This window comes from Sciurus carolinensis, chromosome 17, assembly GCF_902686445.1.
Source record: "Sciurus carolinensis chromosome 17, mSciCar1.2, whole genome shotgun sequence".
Classification (NCBI taxonomy): Eukaryota; Metazoa; Chordata; class Mammalia; order Rodentia; family Sciuridae; genus Sciurus; species Sciurus carolinensis.
The window spans coordinates 58,380,491-58,395,768 of NC_062229.1; the positions used below are offsets into that span (position 1 = coordinate 58,380,491).

The following is a 15,278-nucleotide window of genomic DNA, read 5'->3' on the forward strand; positions in this document are numbered from 1 at the left end:
TCTGTGGTAATTCCCACAGCCTGAGCTTCTGCACCTGCTGCCTCTCTAGCGTCCAAATCACGCCAGAGTTGCAGAAAAGTCTGAAGTGAGGAAATCCATGGGAGGGAGGCAGAAATGAAGCTCTTAGAGGATTTTCATTGCATAGACAGCAAGGAAAACAAATCTATAAGTAGACTTGAAGTACGACTCAACTAACTGTTCCATGATCCTTCCTTAACTTAAAACCTAGGAATGAAACATGTAATTAGCCCTAGAGAAAGGGGACAGGTCCCTGATCACATTCACTATTAAAACTGAGATGGGATCTGTGTTTGACCTCCAGGGTGTAAGAATTGCTCTTTCTAGGGCTCTTCTCTGGACCACCCATCAGCAATCCTGGACAGGAGGAAGGTGACCACTACTTACCACCTTCGCTCACTGGCATTTTAGCTGTGCACCTCATGCTCAGATCATAATGATTCTTAATTTTAGCTAAGGGAGAAGTGTCTTAGACCAAGTTCGGGAACCAGAGGGCTTCCCACTCTCCAGGGAATGGCATCAATCCATGCCAATAAATAGGACTTTGGCAAAGACATAGAATGGGATTTAAAAAGATGCCATTGAGTCATACTTGGACCCCTGGCTCCTACCAGATCAGAAATAGTCCAGTTCCCAATGCTCTAAGTAGCAGGTTCAATGGTGGCCCCTAAAAGATAGGTCAACTCCTTAGACTCTGCAAATGTGAGCTTTGAAAAAAGGGACTTTGCAGATGGAATTGTTAAGGATATTGAGACTTTTAGGAGATCATCCCAAATTATTCAAGTGGGCTCCAAATTCAATGACAAGTGTTCTTACAAAAGACAACACAATCAGTAAGTGGGCAAAGGAACTAAGCAGACATTTCTCAAAAGAAGAAATACAGTCAACAAATATATGAAAATATGTTCAAAGTCTCTAGCAATTAGAGAAATGCAAATTAAAACTACATTGAGATTTCATTTCACTCCAACCAGAATGGCAATTATCAAGAATACAAGTAAAAATAAATAGTGGCAAGGATGTGGGGAAAGGGTAAACTCAATACATTGTTGGTGGTACTGCAAATTAGTGCAACCTCTCTGGAAAGCAGTATGGAGATTCCTGAAAAAACTAGGAATTTAACCACTATTTGACTTAGTTATCCCATTCCTACGTGTATATCCAAAGGATTTAAAATCAGCATACTACAGTGATACAGCCACATCCATGTTTATAGCAACCTAGATGCCCATCAACAGATGAATGGATAAAACAATTGTGGTATATATACACAATGGAATATTATTCATCCATAAAGAATGACTTTGATATTTGCTGGTAAATGAATGGGTCTGGAGACTATCTTGCTAACTGAAATAAGCCAATCCCCAAAACCAAAGGTTCAAATGTTTTCTCTGATATGTGGAAACTAACCCACAATAAGGCGTAGGGAGGAAAAATAGAAGTCCAGAGGATTAGTCAAAGGAGAATGAAGGAGTTGAGGGGGGAATAAGAATAGGAAAGACAATGGAAAGAATCTGGCATAACTCTCCTAAGCACATGTATGTATTCAACGCAGTGAATCCCACCCTTGTGTACATCACAAGACTGGGGCCCTAATTAAGATACATGTCATGCAGGTATAGTTTTATCAACATGAACTCCACTGTCACGTATAACTAAACAGAAGCAATGAGAGGAAAAAAAAAAACACAGCTGAGAGGAAGGGGGAAGAGAAACGAGGAGGCGTGTGATGACAGACACAGAGATTGGCAGGATTGCCATGGGCAGCAGCTAGGAGTCAGGCATGGAATGGATTCTTCCCGAGCCTCTGGGGCCTGCATGTCCCTGCTGGGTTCTGTTGGTTCCTGACCTCCAGAAGTGTTGAAAGATTAAAGTGTTGTTGTCAGCCACCCAGTTTCTGGTCCTTTGTTCTAGCAGTGACTGGAAACTAATGTGACATATGTTGGTGATGGGGTTAAAGTTGGGGAGTGGACCATAAGCAGAAGGAGATTCTCAAAGTTTTTTTTTTTTTTTTTTTTTTTTTTTTTTTTTTTTTAGAAAAATCCTGTTTACAGTTATGTGTAGCTATGCTAGAGATGTGTTTTATTTTTCTGTATAAACTCTAATCCCTTTTTATTAATATGCCAGAGGAAAGAAAAAGCCTACTTCCATCATCTTTCCCTAAAAATTGAAAAATTATAGGCAAGGGGCATGACTCCTCAACACATATTGGGGGCTTTCTTTGCTCCCCTTTCCTTAACATTTCTGCCCCTCAACAGCTCAGATCAATGTATAACATGTTCATTTGTTTCCTGAACCTCATTTTGCCATCTTAAGCTCTCTGAGCCTTGCTTCTCTGCACAGAGGGAAACATAACCAAGGAAAAGTGGTACATTTCTTGTTCTATTATCTTTCCTACCAAAATGGAAACTCTCTCAAATCTTATCTCTGCTATAACAAACCTTCAGTTCACAGGAAGCCCACTGGCTCCAAGAGATCACCTTCCGCGGTGGCACCTCTCAGAGGCCCCGAAATATCAATTTTTAAGTCAAGCCAGCACATGAGATAAATATTTTAACTACCATTTTATTTTCATCCAGGCTAAGGGACAATTGAGAAACGTTCTATTCTAAGTACATAGCCCAGAAAGCGCGGAAGGGTTGTGGATGCCATTGTTTTGAAGTTAGCCTGTCAGTCATTGTGATTGAAACATAACCCCAGTGGCTTCCACAAGTGCAATAAAATGCTTCGCAAAAGGTTGCAGAATTGTAGGATGTAATAAAGTCCGCTTAGCTTCATTTCCAATGCCGCAGAGTCCTAGAGAATGAGGCCCATTTCCTTATGCCTTGGGATTTGTTTGAGTTACTTTCATGCCTGGAAATGACAGAACATAAAAACAGACATTTAGTTAGAACCAGTAGCATTTTTTGAGTCATGGCAATAAACAAAATATAAGTTTGTTTACTGCTAATCTGTTAGATTGCCGTTAACATTTTATGAGAGGTCATATTTATGTGGCAGATTCCATGAAATAGATAGATTTCAGCCCTGCCGATGCCTATACAGGCTGGGTCCCCACGTTTTCTGTGTCCTCTGCCCACAGTCGACACCATCAAGGTCAGCTGCATGGTGTTTGAGGAATCTGTGTTGTTGATAACAAAGCTTATATACAAATGAAACCAATCCAGACCTGTTTATTCATTAAGAATGGGTTCCCACACAACCATTGTCAGAATTACCTGCAGAGCTTGTTAGAAACAGAACTCTGTGCCCCACATTCTGACTTAGCAGTTCTGGACGGAGGCCCAGGAATCTTTTAATTTGCTCTTTTTTGGTACTGAGGATTGAACCCAGGGGCTCTTAATCACTGCACCACATTTCCAGCTCCGCCATTTTTTTTTGGATATTTTATTTAGAGACAGGACCTTGCTAAGTTACTGAGGCTGGCTTGGAACTCACCATCCTCCTGCCTCAGCCTCCTCAGCGATGGGATTACAGGTGGGTGCCACCGTGTCCCACAGGAATCTGTGTTTTTAAACAAGCTCTCCAGAAGAGTCTGAGCAACTCAGGCCATGGATTTGAGGAATTATGCAAGCAGAATCAGCTCTGCTTCAAGGCCAACCAGTGTGTCTTATGCACATGGGCCAGGCCTACAACCATTTCTACTCAGAGTTAAAAAGTGAGGGTGAAGTTCTTTCATCTTGCAATCAGGCAGTTCCTTGGAGGTCTGATGGTGTAGAGTCCATACCATTTCATAGCTGGTCATCCCAACCCTCCTGCAACCTTAGACTCTAGGTTCCATTACTGGTATCAAATAAATGGGCACAGTAAGTTCCTGCCCTTGCTAGCCTTCATGCTCAGAGCAGAGTAATTACAGAAAAGAAAATGAAGTAGGAGTGGGGAGAAAGATCATCGTGGGTCATATTTCATAAAATTAGGGGAAGATTGAAAGAAAGGGCACTAGGAGAACTGTGGAGCAGCCACCATGTGTGTGACAAATGAAGAGATTTTGAGAAATATTGTTGAGAAGCGCAAATAGATTTCCTCTTGAGTGTTTTCAAGAGATTTCAGACAACATTTAAATTGCTTTTCATATATCGTCTGCCATTTGTGGCTTGGAGTGTGGCACTGCAGACACAGAGGGAGAAGCTGTGGTGTGAAGACGTGCTGCTTGCTTCAAGGGTGTAGTTCAAGGACATCCTCAACCAGGGCCCATTCAGAGCCACCTTGGGGAGGACACTCACTTTAGTCTCTAGTACATGGAGAAAGATTTTAGTGAAAATCCAGCAGTATGCTTTTTCTACAGTTTAGTAACAGAGAGTAAAGGGCAGGCCATCTCTTTGAATTAAATCTGGTCCATTTGGGGATCTAGAACATAGAGGCCGGGTCATGTCTGCTTTTAACTCACACCAGGAAGGTCTTGTCTGAGCTCAGGATGTCCTCCCGTCAGGCCCTCTGGTGGCTGTAGTGAGAAGTGCACTGTGGAGTGTATGTAGTCGCCAATTTGCCTCCTGGAGAAGGGGACTTGTCTTATTCCCATTTGACACAGGATCATCCTCTGTTGTACCCAGGGCCACCCACCTTGCCTGGAGATCCAGGTCATCGTCCCATCATTCATCATTGCCCTTGTCCTTGAACAATATTGACTTTGAGTCAGAGGCACCTGTGCAGGGCTGAAAATGGATGTGCCCTTTCTATCCTCTGCCTCGCCTGTCTGCAGCAGATTTATGTCTTAGAGAAGTTTCCCTGGTTTTATTTTCGGTCTCCTGAATACTGTGACCCTGCACTAGTTCCCTGTAATTTCTGAATCTATGCAAAGGCCTCAGTCCATACCTGAGGAGGCTCTCTGTCCGTCTACTCACAATCTTCTGAGACTCATCCCTCAACACAGCTTTCACGTCCAAGTGTCCACCTCGCTCCTTAGAGCTCTGTCTATGGCAGTTTTGTTTGCCCATCTGGCCTGGAGGCTCATGGGAAATGGAGTCTTCCTTTCATGCCAGAGCATGCTGGATGGACCTGGGGGGCTTCATGTGAGAAGGTGTGAGTGTGAAGTCCAGGTGCGTCCTTTCCTAGCCGAGCATCCCTAGGTGCTTTAACGAAAATGGAGTGCAGCAGCGTAAGCACGCATAGCCATGCCTAGGGCATTATATTGCTCACTGTGTGTCACCTTCTGTGGTGGTCATTATTACTTTTTCATCCAGTGTCATAGCAAGAGAAGATTTAGGACTCGGTTACACCATGAATGATTCTGCAGCATTACTGCCGAGGGTGCAGCTGGCAGTACTTCATAGCTGTAGCTTCCTTCAATATCAGCTTTAGAATTGAAGGTGGCGCTGTTGAAGGATATCTGCTCATCATCAATGAAAAGATTTACCGAAATGCAAATAAGGTTCCCAGGAAAGTATGAATAGGTGACTCAATGGTTCTGCCCTCGGGGTGCTTCCAATCCACATCACACATGGTGAGGCCAGAGAGGAGATAACCAAGCCAAGTAGGCAGGACAGAATATGTGTGGGCCTCTTGCTGTGATTGCCCAAAGTTTGATCGCTGTGAACATTCCTGCTTGAGCATTTTCCATTAGTTCCAAGTTCTGAATGGACATAGTGGCAGATTAACTGTCCTCCTCCTTCTGCCATCACCAGCAATATGCTTGAGGAATAATAGGTAACATTTGGCAGCTCCTGATCAGGGGTCTGTTTTCCAGAATAGCAAAAGACAGCAGAAGGAAGGCTCTATTGCTCTGGATAATACAAAAGATTTTCGGAGAGGAAGGCTTTGAATTTAGAAGGAAAAATACAATGTCTGATGAAGGAACTTCTAGCTGTTTATTTTCCTTTTTATTATTTCATTATATTTTCTTTTTATAATTCTTTTCTTTTTTTTTTTATTAATCTGCCACTATGCCCTTTTCTTTTTTGTTGAATCATTAAAAGACATTGTGTACAAATTTATGGGATTCACTGTGATATTTCCATAACTGCATACATCAGGCATCAATCATGGCTTCTACCCTTCTTCCACGCTGATCTGCCTCTTCCTCTGGTCCCTCTTCTACTTTCAGATCTTTTTCTTTTCAGTTTCCACATATATGCAAGAGAACCTGCAATACTTGTCTTTGTGCCTTGTTGCACTGAACATGATGTCCTCTAGTCCCATCCATTTTGCTGCAAATGTCAGAATTTTGTTCTTTGTGCCTGGGCGATATTTCATTGTGTATATATAATACAGTATTTTATTTATCCATTCATTTGTTGATGGGCACCAAGGTTGATTCCATATCTTAGCTATCGTGAATAGTGTTGCAATAAATGTGCGCATCAGATATCTCTTTTATATGCTGATTTCGTTTCCTTTGGATATGTACCCAGGCGTGGGATAGCTGAACCATATGATAGTTCATTTTTTAGGTTTCTGAAAATCCTCCATACTGTTAACCATAGTGCTACTTTATATTTCCACCAGCAGTGTATGAGGGCTCTTTTTCTTCTCTACATCCTCTCTAGAAATTTTTATCTATTTTTATAATAACCATCTAATTGGTGTGAAATGGAACCTCATGATTTTGAGTTGTATTTCCCTGATGGCTAATGATAGTTTTCCATATATTTTTTGTCCAGTTGTATTTCTTTTGAGAAGTGTTTATGCAGATTATTTACCCATTTTGAAAAGTGAATTACTTATTTTTTGTTGTTGTTATGTGTTTGAGTTCTTTCTGGCTATTAATCCACAATCAGATGAATAGCTGGCAAGTATTTTCTGCCGTCCTGCAGGTTGTCATTTTACTCTGCTGATTGTTTCCTTTCCTGTGCAGAAGCTTTTAAGTTTGATGTAATCCTGCTGTTGGTTCTTGCTTTGTTTCCTGTGCTTTTGGGACCCTATCTAGAAAGTGCTTGCCTGTACCAATATCTTAAAGTGTTCCCCTATGTTTTCCTCTAGTTTCAGAGTTTCAGATCTTACATCAAGGTCTTTGACCTATTTTGAGTTGATTGTTTTACAGGGTACGACAGAGGTCAAGTATGAATCTTCTACATGTGAATATCCAGTTTCCCTAGCATCACTTGGTGAAGAGGCTGTCATTTCTTTAGGGCATGTTTTTGGCACCTTTAGTGGGACTCAGTTGACTGTAGACAGTGTATTTATTTCTGAGTTCTACATCTGTTCCTTTGGTCTACATGTCTTTATGCCAATACTATGCTGTTTTTATTATTATGGCTCTGTGGTGTTTCTTAGAGTCAGGTATTGTGATGCCTCCAGATTTGCTCTTTTGGCTCAAAATTGCTTTGTCTGTATGAGGTCTTTAGCACTGCCATAGGAAATTTTTTTTTTCTGTGAAGAATGTCATTGGTGTTTTGATGGGGATTGCTTTGACTCTGTAGATCACTTTAAGTAGAATGGACATTTTTAACAATATTAAAACAATATTCTATGAACATTCAATAGTCTATGAACAATATTCTTTCTACCTTCTAGTGTCTCCTTCAATTTCTTTCTTCAGTATTTTCTTATTTTTATGTTAGAGAACTTTTACATCCTTAGGATTACTCCAACTTTTTTTTTTTGTTGTTTACATGAGCATGGCTATTTTGAATGGAATTGCTTTCCTGATTTCTTTCTCAGCGAATTAATTATTGGCATGTAGACAATCTACTGATTTTTGTGTGTTGATATTGTATCCTGCTACTGTATTGAATTCATTTATCAATACTTAAAGAGTCTTTTGGTGGAATCTTTAGATTTTTCTACATATAAATTCATATCGTCTGCAAACAGGTACTTCCTTTGTTCCTATTTATATGCCTTTTATTTCTTTCTCTTGCCTAATTGCTCTGGCTAAAATTTCTAGTACTAAATTGAATAAGAGTGGTGAGAATAGACCCTGGTCTTGTTCCCAGTCTTGGAGGAAATGTTTTCAGCTTTCCCCTTTCACTATGATGTTGGCTGTGGGTTCAGCATGTTGAGGTATGATCCTTCTATACCTCGTGCATTCCAGGCTTCTAGCATGAAGCTGTGTTGGATATTTTTCAAAAGCTTTTTCGGCATCTGTTGAGATGATCATATAATTTTTATCTTTCATTCTATTATGTGATGTAAATAAGTTTTGAGTAAGGACTATAACCTTTTCATTCATCTCTCCTTGAAACCTACAGGAAAGTCTTTGAAGTTGTTTTGTGTTTTCTTGTATTATTTAATGGCTACAGGGTAAAATCAAAGGGGCGAGTCCACATGAACCCTGCTGACTTCTCCTTGAAATTGCACGTGTCACTTTGCTAGTCAGCTTTCCATAGATGAAACAAATTTCCAAGAAAACCAAATTATAAAGAGGAAACATTTATTTTGGCTCATCATTTGGAGGTTCTAGTCCCAGATCAGTTGGCCCCATTGCTTTGGACCTATGGCGGCATATCACAGTGAGAGCATGAAGCAGAGCAAAACCAATTGCCTCATGGTTGGGAAGTGAAAACGAGGAAGTGAACAGGGTTCCATATTCTACTCCAATCCCCTCCCCTCAGGGACCAAAACCTCCCACTAGGCTCTACCTCTTAAATGGCCCACCACCTCCCAGATAGCCCAGACTGGGGACCAGGTTTTTAGCACATGGACCTTTAGAAAATATTCCAGCTCCAAACCACAGCAGACACCCAACTCCATAAAGTTCTTGTCCACAAGATCTGTTTGCATGCAAGACAAAATCTTTTTACTATGTGTGCAAATGAGGGAGGCTGCTATCGCCTTCTCCATATTACCAGAGCCCCAGCGAAAGAGGGCCCCCTCTGCTTTGAAGCTGAGGAAATAGACCAATGTCTCCCTTCTTCTCTAGGTGAATCTGGTTGGGAGTTTCCCACCGTCAATACAACTTGGTCCAATGTGAAAGGGAGGCTGGGGACCATAAAAACTCATGTAGTCTTCCTTCTTTAAGCTCTTGTTTCTATACTTGACTGCTCATTGGAATCAATAAGGGATATTATTTAAAAAATAAAAAAGTGCTATGCAGCCATCTCACCCCTACAGATTCTTATCAACTGGTGTGCCTGGGCCTCGGGAGGGAGACATTGAACTCTGTGGTGATGAATCACAGACCTGTATCCCCCTTGATCCCCTTTCAAAGTGAATTTCCAACACAATGCTCCAAATGCCCAGAGGCCATCCCGATGCTAGAGACAGATTTCAGTTGCTGATATTCAACTTCTAGTAAGGTTGTCCTCACTCTTAGTGGAGCCACATGAAGGGGACCATTGTTGTCTTTCAAAGGTAGTGCCTCTTGCCCATGAGGATTAGTATGACCTTTTTTGTTTCCCTACCAGGGATGACACAGAAATGGTCTTAAAATGAAGGAACCACACTCACCAATAATACAAAACAGAGAGACTAACATGAAACTTCTCTTTGACGACTCTCTCCACTTAAAAGTAACTCGACTGAGTTCCTCGGAGGCTAGGGAGACAGGCAGAGCAGCCACAAAAGTCATTCTGATCACATGGAAAACAAGGTGAGCAATTTTCTAAGGGCAGGCACCCCTGACCTCTGCTTTTCAGCTTTTTCTTAATAAACTGGTCTCAGAAATTGGACCACAAAAGCCGCAGGTGGCAATGTCTTACAGTAAGTGGGTAGAGGAAGAGGGTGAGGGAGAAATGGCAAGGATCAGAGAACCACTCTGATTGTATCTCTGAGGCAATGCAATTATGCTTCCATCTAGAGATAGGAAGGGGTTACCCGTAAGTGCAGCAGCCAGAAACCTAGCAGCGTACAGATGGACTCGAGAGTGCAAACAACTTTCCAGCACATTTTCTAACTCGAACCTATTCCTCTGTGGCAAGCCACACATGCTGGTAACAACACAACGCCCTGCAGTGAGAGAGTGTTAATTAACTTCCTGTTAAACAGGGTCCACTTCCCCAATCCACTGTGTTGCCTCCTTGGGGGCCCAGGAAATATCTCTGGATATCACCTGGCCAGTCCTTTGGGCTCAGGGTACAGACATCTGGTCTCCAGCAAAATTGGGTCTCACCCCTAACTGTCCTTTAGAGTGACCCCCGATTTAGCTTTATCAGTTTTCTCTTGGAAGGGACAAATCAAATTCTAAGACTTGCAAGCATACAAAAAAAGATGATTCTAAAGCTTGTAGCTGTGAATGCTCTATCCTGGCCCCACGGGACTTGGCACCTTTGCAAATGAAACTGCCTATACTTTGAACTTGATTGTGGGATGAGGAGGCAGAACAGGGCAAACCCACGGCTAGAAAACTTGGGTATTTTCTTGAGACCCACTTTAAGCCTAGGCTCTGTCTTCTGTTTGCTATTTACATCCCCTTCTCTCTGTCTGTGCCTAGGCCCAGCAAGGACTCTCTGCTGGGGCTTATGAAGAGCACACTTTATTTGTCTCCAAATCTTCAGCTGATATTACTCTTCTCTGCAACTCAGTCAAAATGAAAAAGGATTACTTTATATTTACTTGCATCTTTCATGAGAGAAACTAATTTTGAGAAAGTCCCTACAATGGAAAACACTTTTCCTTCCTTCAGACCCTGCAAATGGGCAAAGGAAAAGCTAAAAGACATGCATGCTTTGTCATCTGCTTTCTCTGACAGCTTCTTCTTATCGTGCTTTTGAGGGTGACCTTCCTGTAGCACATTCCTTAGCTCGAGCCTGTACTCTTCTCTTATAATGGAATTTAGAGCTGAGCACGAAGCAGGCTACCTTTGATAATTAATGGCTCTGAGAGTTTGCTGAGTGTGTTATTTAATTAATGGCACTTGTGTCTGGAGTGTGTACAACTCTGTAGTTGAATAGAAGGCATATTTGCTGAAGGATTATAGACACATACTCAAAGATCATCACATTGCAAATTTGTTGGGGTTCAGCACTTTTAACAGCCTAATGGAGTTATTATATGTTATTTTTTTTCTTCTTTGCCGTTTAAAAGGTACTAATGTTGGTGTCATTATATTCTTTCTGCTTTGTACGGGAGCCCAGATTACAATACAAAAATATCCTTGAGTTCACGGATAAAAGTCTATTACCTGGAATATGACCTTCCATCAAAAATCAAAAGAAGAAACCTTAAATGTTGTATATTGGGTGTGAAATGGATGGTCAGATAAGTTATGGTCAACTTCAGTTCCTTGCAAAGAGGTCAACCTGAGTTTTGATCAAATTCTATTTGGGACCAAAATCTCAAGGGTTGAAAAGTTGCAAGAAAACACAGCCATAGGCTACCAGCAAGAGAGAGTATTTCACACCAGCATGCTGTTCCTGAGACTCTGGTTCTTAGAATGAAATACAAATAATGCAGAGCTGGACATACACAAAAGCCTTCTGGACACCCATCCCATCTAGAAGCCTCCTCATGGAAATCTCCCCAGCCCTGTCTCTTTTTTGTGTGGGTGTTCAGAAAGAGACTACAAATATAAAATGTCTGGATATGAGCTGTTTTCTGTCACTGTGTGTATCTGGATCACTTATGTCCCCTCTCTGAACCACAGAGAGACAGTTGTAAAACTGTTTTACAAAGTTTTATCCTTTGTAAAATAATAGTTTGCATTATATGGTCTTTAAACTCCCCCCTAGGCCAAAAATGCTCAGGGTGTAATTTTTCTCAGTAGGGACATCAAAATTGACAACACCACTCCTAGGAGAGAGAGTTGATCATCACTCAGTTTTGAGGCCTGAGGGTTATGTTTTCCCATAAAGGACCCCCAAGAATATGGAGGGGGCTAGAGAGCCAATCCATTCACTAAAGCCTATCCGGTGGCCCAGAAGACAGAGTAGGGCCAGTGGCTAGGATAGAAGGAAACAGGGATACTACTTTAGATGGGGCACTTAGGGAAGGCCTTTCTGAGCAGGTGACATTTGAGTTAAAACATGAATGGAGGAAAGGAGAGGGGAACATTCTAAGGAGAAGGGGACAAATAAGTGCTATCAGAGCCCTGAGTTGGGACATTGTTTGATGTGATCCAGTAACAGAAAGCAGGACTCTCAGAGAGAGTGGGGGCTTGGAATGGCAGGTGAGACGGGACTGCATGCTGATTCTTTTGTTGTGGCCTTCAGGATCTCACGGGATCAGGGCCTAGCTGGCTCTGCAAAGTGCAGTGGAGGGACAAGACCTGGTTTTCCATTTAAAGGATCGTAATCTTTACACATTTTCTATTTTATTGCGTTCATTATCTTGCGTGACCTTGGGTGAATTTGAGGGTATAGGTACATATTTTAAGAGTCATAGTCAACAGTTTATGCATGACATCCTATATATAGAAGTGACATTTTTAACTGGAGTATCATGCAATCTTAGAATGAGGGGACTTCTTCGATTTTATTGAAAATACTTTTAAATTTGTGCACTCCTTTTATTTTCACTGAGTCTCGTTCTTTTAAAAGATTAAATTAAAGCTAACCCTACACAAAATTTTCCATCTTTAAAGAAAAAAAAATGTGCTTTGAGAGTTAATGGATCCTTGAGAGTAAGGAAGCAAGACTTTGATAGGGATATCAAAGATAAAGGCTGATTTGCTATGTTAGGCATACTCTTTATTACAAACTGATAATTCCAGAATCTTCAGGAACCACCAGAGAGATGGGATAAGAAAGGAAAGCATTCTACCAGCCACCCAGAGCTCCACAGAGCCAGGACTAGCCTGCTGCCTGTTAGAAGGCTCCCATTTCTTGTAACTGTGACTCTGGCTTATCATTTCTAATCAAAAAGTGATTTGAGCAACAACGTGGGCTTTTATTTCTTCACAGTAATACCCTACCATCAATTTTCAACCCAGAATGCCAGCAGTTCTAAATTTTTGCAGGCCTCAGTGAATCAAGATGTGGAGCTTTTTAGCAGAGGAAAATTGGTAAGAACATCTAATTAAATTCAAAGTCATTTTTGTCTGTCTTAAAGGAATGAAAATGATCTGCCAGTTTTTATGGACCTTCTTGACCTGAAGATATCTGCTGGCGGGAAGAGAATCCTCAATTGGGTTCTTTTAATGCTTTAATTATTACACGATCTATCATCTTATGCACTGACTTGCACTCTTTGAAAAATCTCTTAAATGCCCATTAAAATCGATTGGCTAATCCTGGACCATGAGGTGGCTCTTGGAGGGCATGTAATTGTGTGTGTGGGCACAGGGCAGGGGTTAGACATGACTGACACAGAGTCAACTATTTTATGGTGGGATAAGGGAACACAATCATTTTGGTCACAGATATGGTTGACATTGTATTGCTGACTTGCCCAGGACTCAGTTCCATATCCGCTTGCTCTGGAACCGAACTCACTCTTCAGACTGACCATTAGCTCTTATAGGGCACAGGTGACTTTACCTACTATGTCTAAGATGGTGTTTGGCTCAAAATGAGAAGATCACAAAACATAGTGATTGAATTCTAGAACATCAAGTTTCAAATCTTCTACAGGAAGGCCAACAATCTATGCCCCTGTTGTAGCCAAGGTTCATTTGATAGCAAGTAAACCCCATATGAAATTCACCTCTGGATAAGAAGTGACTTACTGCCCTATTAACTATGAAGAATTGATGGGTGTTGGAATTCAGACGACTGCCTCCTCTCCTCTACCTCTTGTCTCCCTTTACTTTGCAGGCTGTCCCTGCCTCTGGCTTCTCCCAGTCATAAGCAGGATGACTTGTAATTTTAAGTTCTCATTACCCCAGGTGAGAGGTTAATGCGCCCAGAGGTAGTGAAGAACTCTTGATTGGCCAGGCTGGGGTCACATGCCCAGAAATGTGGTTTTTGGCTGGGAGTGACTGACAGTTCCAAACTCAAATGTCAGCAACATCTTATGGTTATGTTGACTGGATCACATGACCAACACAAAGACCCCAAGGATGGGGATCACCAAATGCTGACTTTGTTTCTCAAGTTAGTGGGGAAGCAAGAGTACGGTGTATATGGAACTTCAACTTCACTGAATAGATCTTGCCTTCTGTTAGCTAGGGTTTATTCAGAGGAGGATGTTTCTAAATAGAGATCCACCATTTTTAGTGCAAAGGTAAATGTGGGCTCCAGAGTCAGACTGCTTGGACTTGAACCTTGATCTCCACATATAACATGAGGCAAATCACATATAACATGGGGCAAGTCACACAGCTGCCTTCAACCTCAGTTTCTGCTTCTGAAAATGAGGTCATACTAGAAAGACGTTGTAGGGTTTAACTGAGAGGAAATCTAGAAAAAATGATTGGCATAAGTTGCCTGTGGTAAGCTCTTTTTAAGTAACATCATTAAGAATTATTGTTAATAATAAAATGCCCTCTCTGCAGTGGTCTCCATTATTCTCTTCCTGAAATAAAGATTTGGTCGGCTAGTGTGGCCTCTGAAAGTCAGGGAGGCTGGCCAGGAGGAGGGGAATTGACTCTGATGTGTTAGCAGTGTGTCTGTAAAGATTACTGGCAGCAATTATTCTTCTTTTGTTTAAGTCTGTTGTGGAATAATTAAATATCCAGTCTGCAATTAGATTGTACATTAAAGTTGGTCTCTTTTTTTGCTATTCTTTTTTCCTTAATTTAAAATTTTTCATTTATCTGATTTATTTTTTGTCCTCTTTATGGTAAAATATAACACACGCACACAGAAAAATGAAGACGATATATTTTCAGTTTGCAGGATCAATATTAATTTAGGACACATCACCTCCCATGGCAAGGAACAGAACAATGCAGGCCCACTTCCACCTTTCTACCTCAGTCCAAATTCCTCTTCAAAATCATAATCCTGTTCCTGCTTCCCCACCAAAGGTGACCATTGGCCTGATTTTTATGGTGATTGCTTCCTTGCTTTCCCTTATAATTTTGCCATCTACATGAACATATCTCTAAGCACTATAATTTAATTTTGCCTGTTTTTGAACTTTATGTGAGGGCAATTACACAGTATGTATTCTATTATGTGTTTCTGTTGTTCCACATTCTTGCAAACACTTGATACAGTCAGTTCTTTTAAACTCTGACTATAGAGGTGGGCGGATTTGGTTATTTCATTGTGCTTTAAAGTTACATTTCCCTGTTGGCTAAAGATTATTGGCCATTTCGATACCTATATATTTTGAAGTGCCAAAACAAGTTCTTTTGTATTTTCTGTGGGGCTGTTGGCTTTTTCTTAGTGATATTTAAGGGCTCGTTGTTGTTGTTGTCATTGTTTTAAAATTATCTTCTGGACACTGTTCCTTTGTTGGTTATATAGGTGGCAAATAGTTTCTTGATTTTAGGACTTGTCTTTTCTCTTTTAATTTTAATTGGTTCTTTTTAATTACACATGACAGAATCTATTTTGATA

At 41.0% G+C, this 15,278-nt stretch overlaps 1 protein-coding gene across 1 annotated transcript in view; it reads right to left on the minus strand.

Moving 5' to 3' along the window:
- Nucleotides 1-2,573: 2,573 nt before the first annotated feature.
- Nucleotides 2,574-15,278, minus strand: part of Fhit (fragile histidine triad diadenosine triphosphatase) — a 1,508,571-nt gene continuing 1,495,866 nt past the window's right edge. Inside the window, exon 10 of the mRNA XM_047532106.1 lies at nt 2,574-2,874. The gene's annotated coding sequence lies outside the window, so the exon portion shown is untranslated. The remainder of the gene's footprint in view (nt 2,875-15,278) is intronic.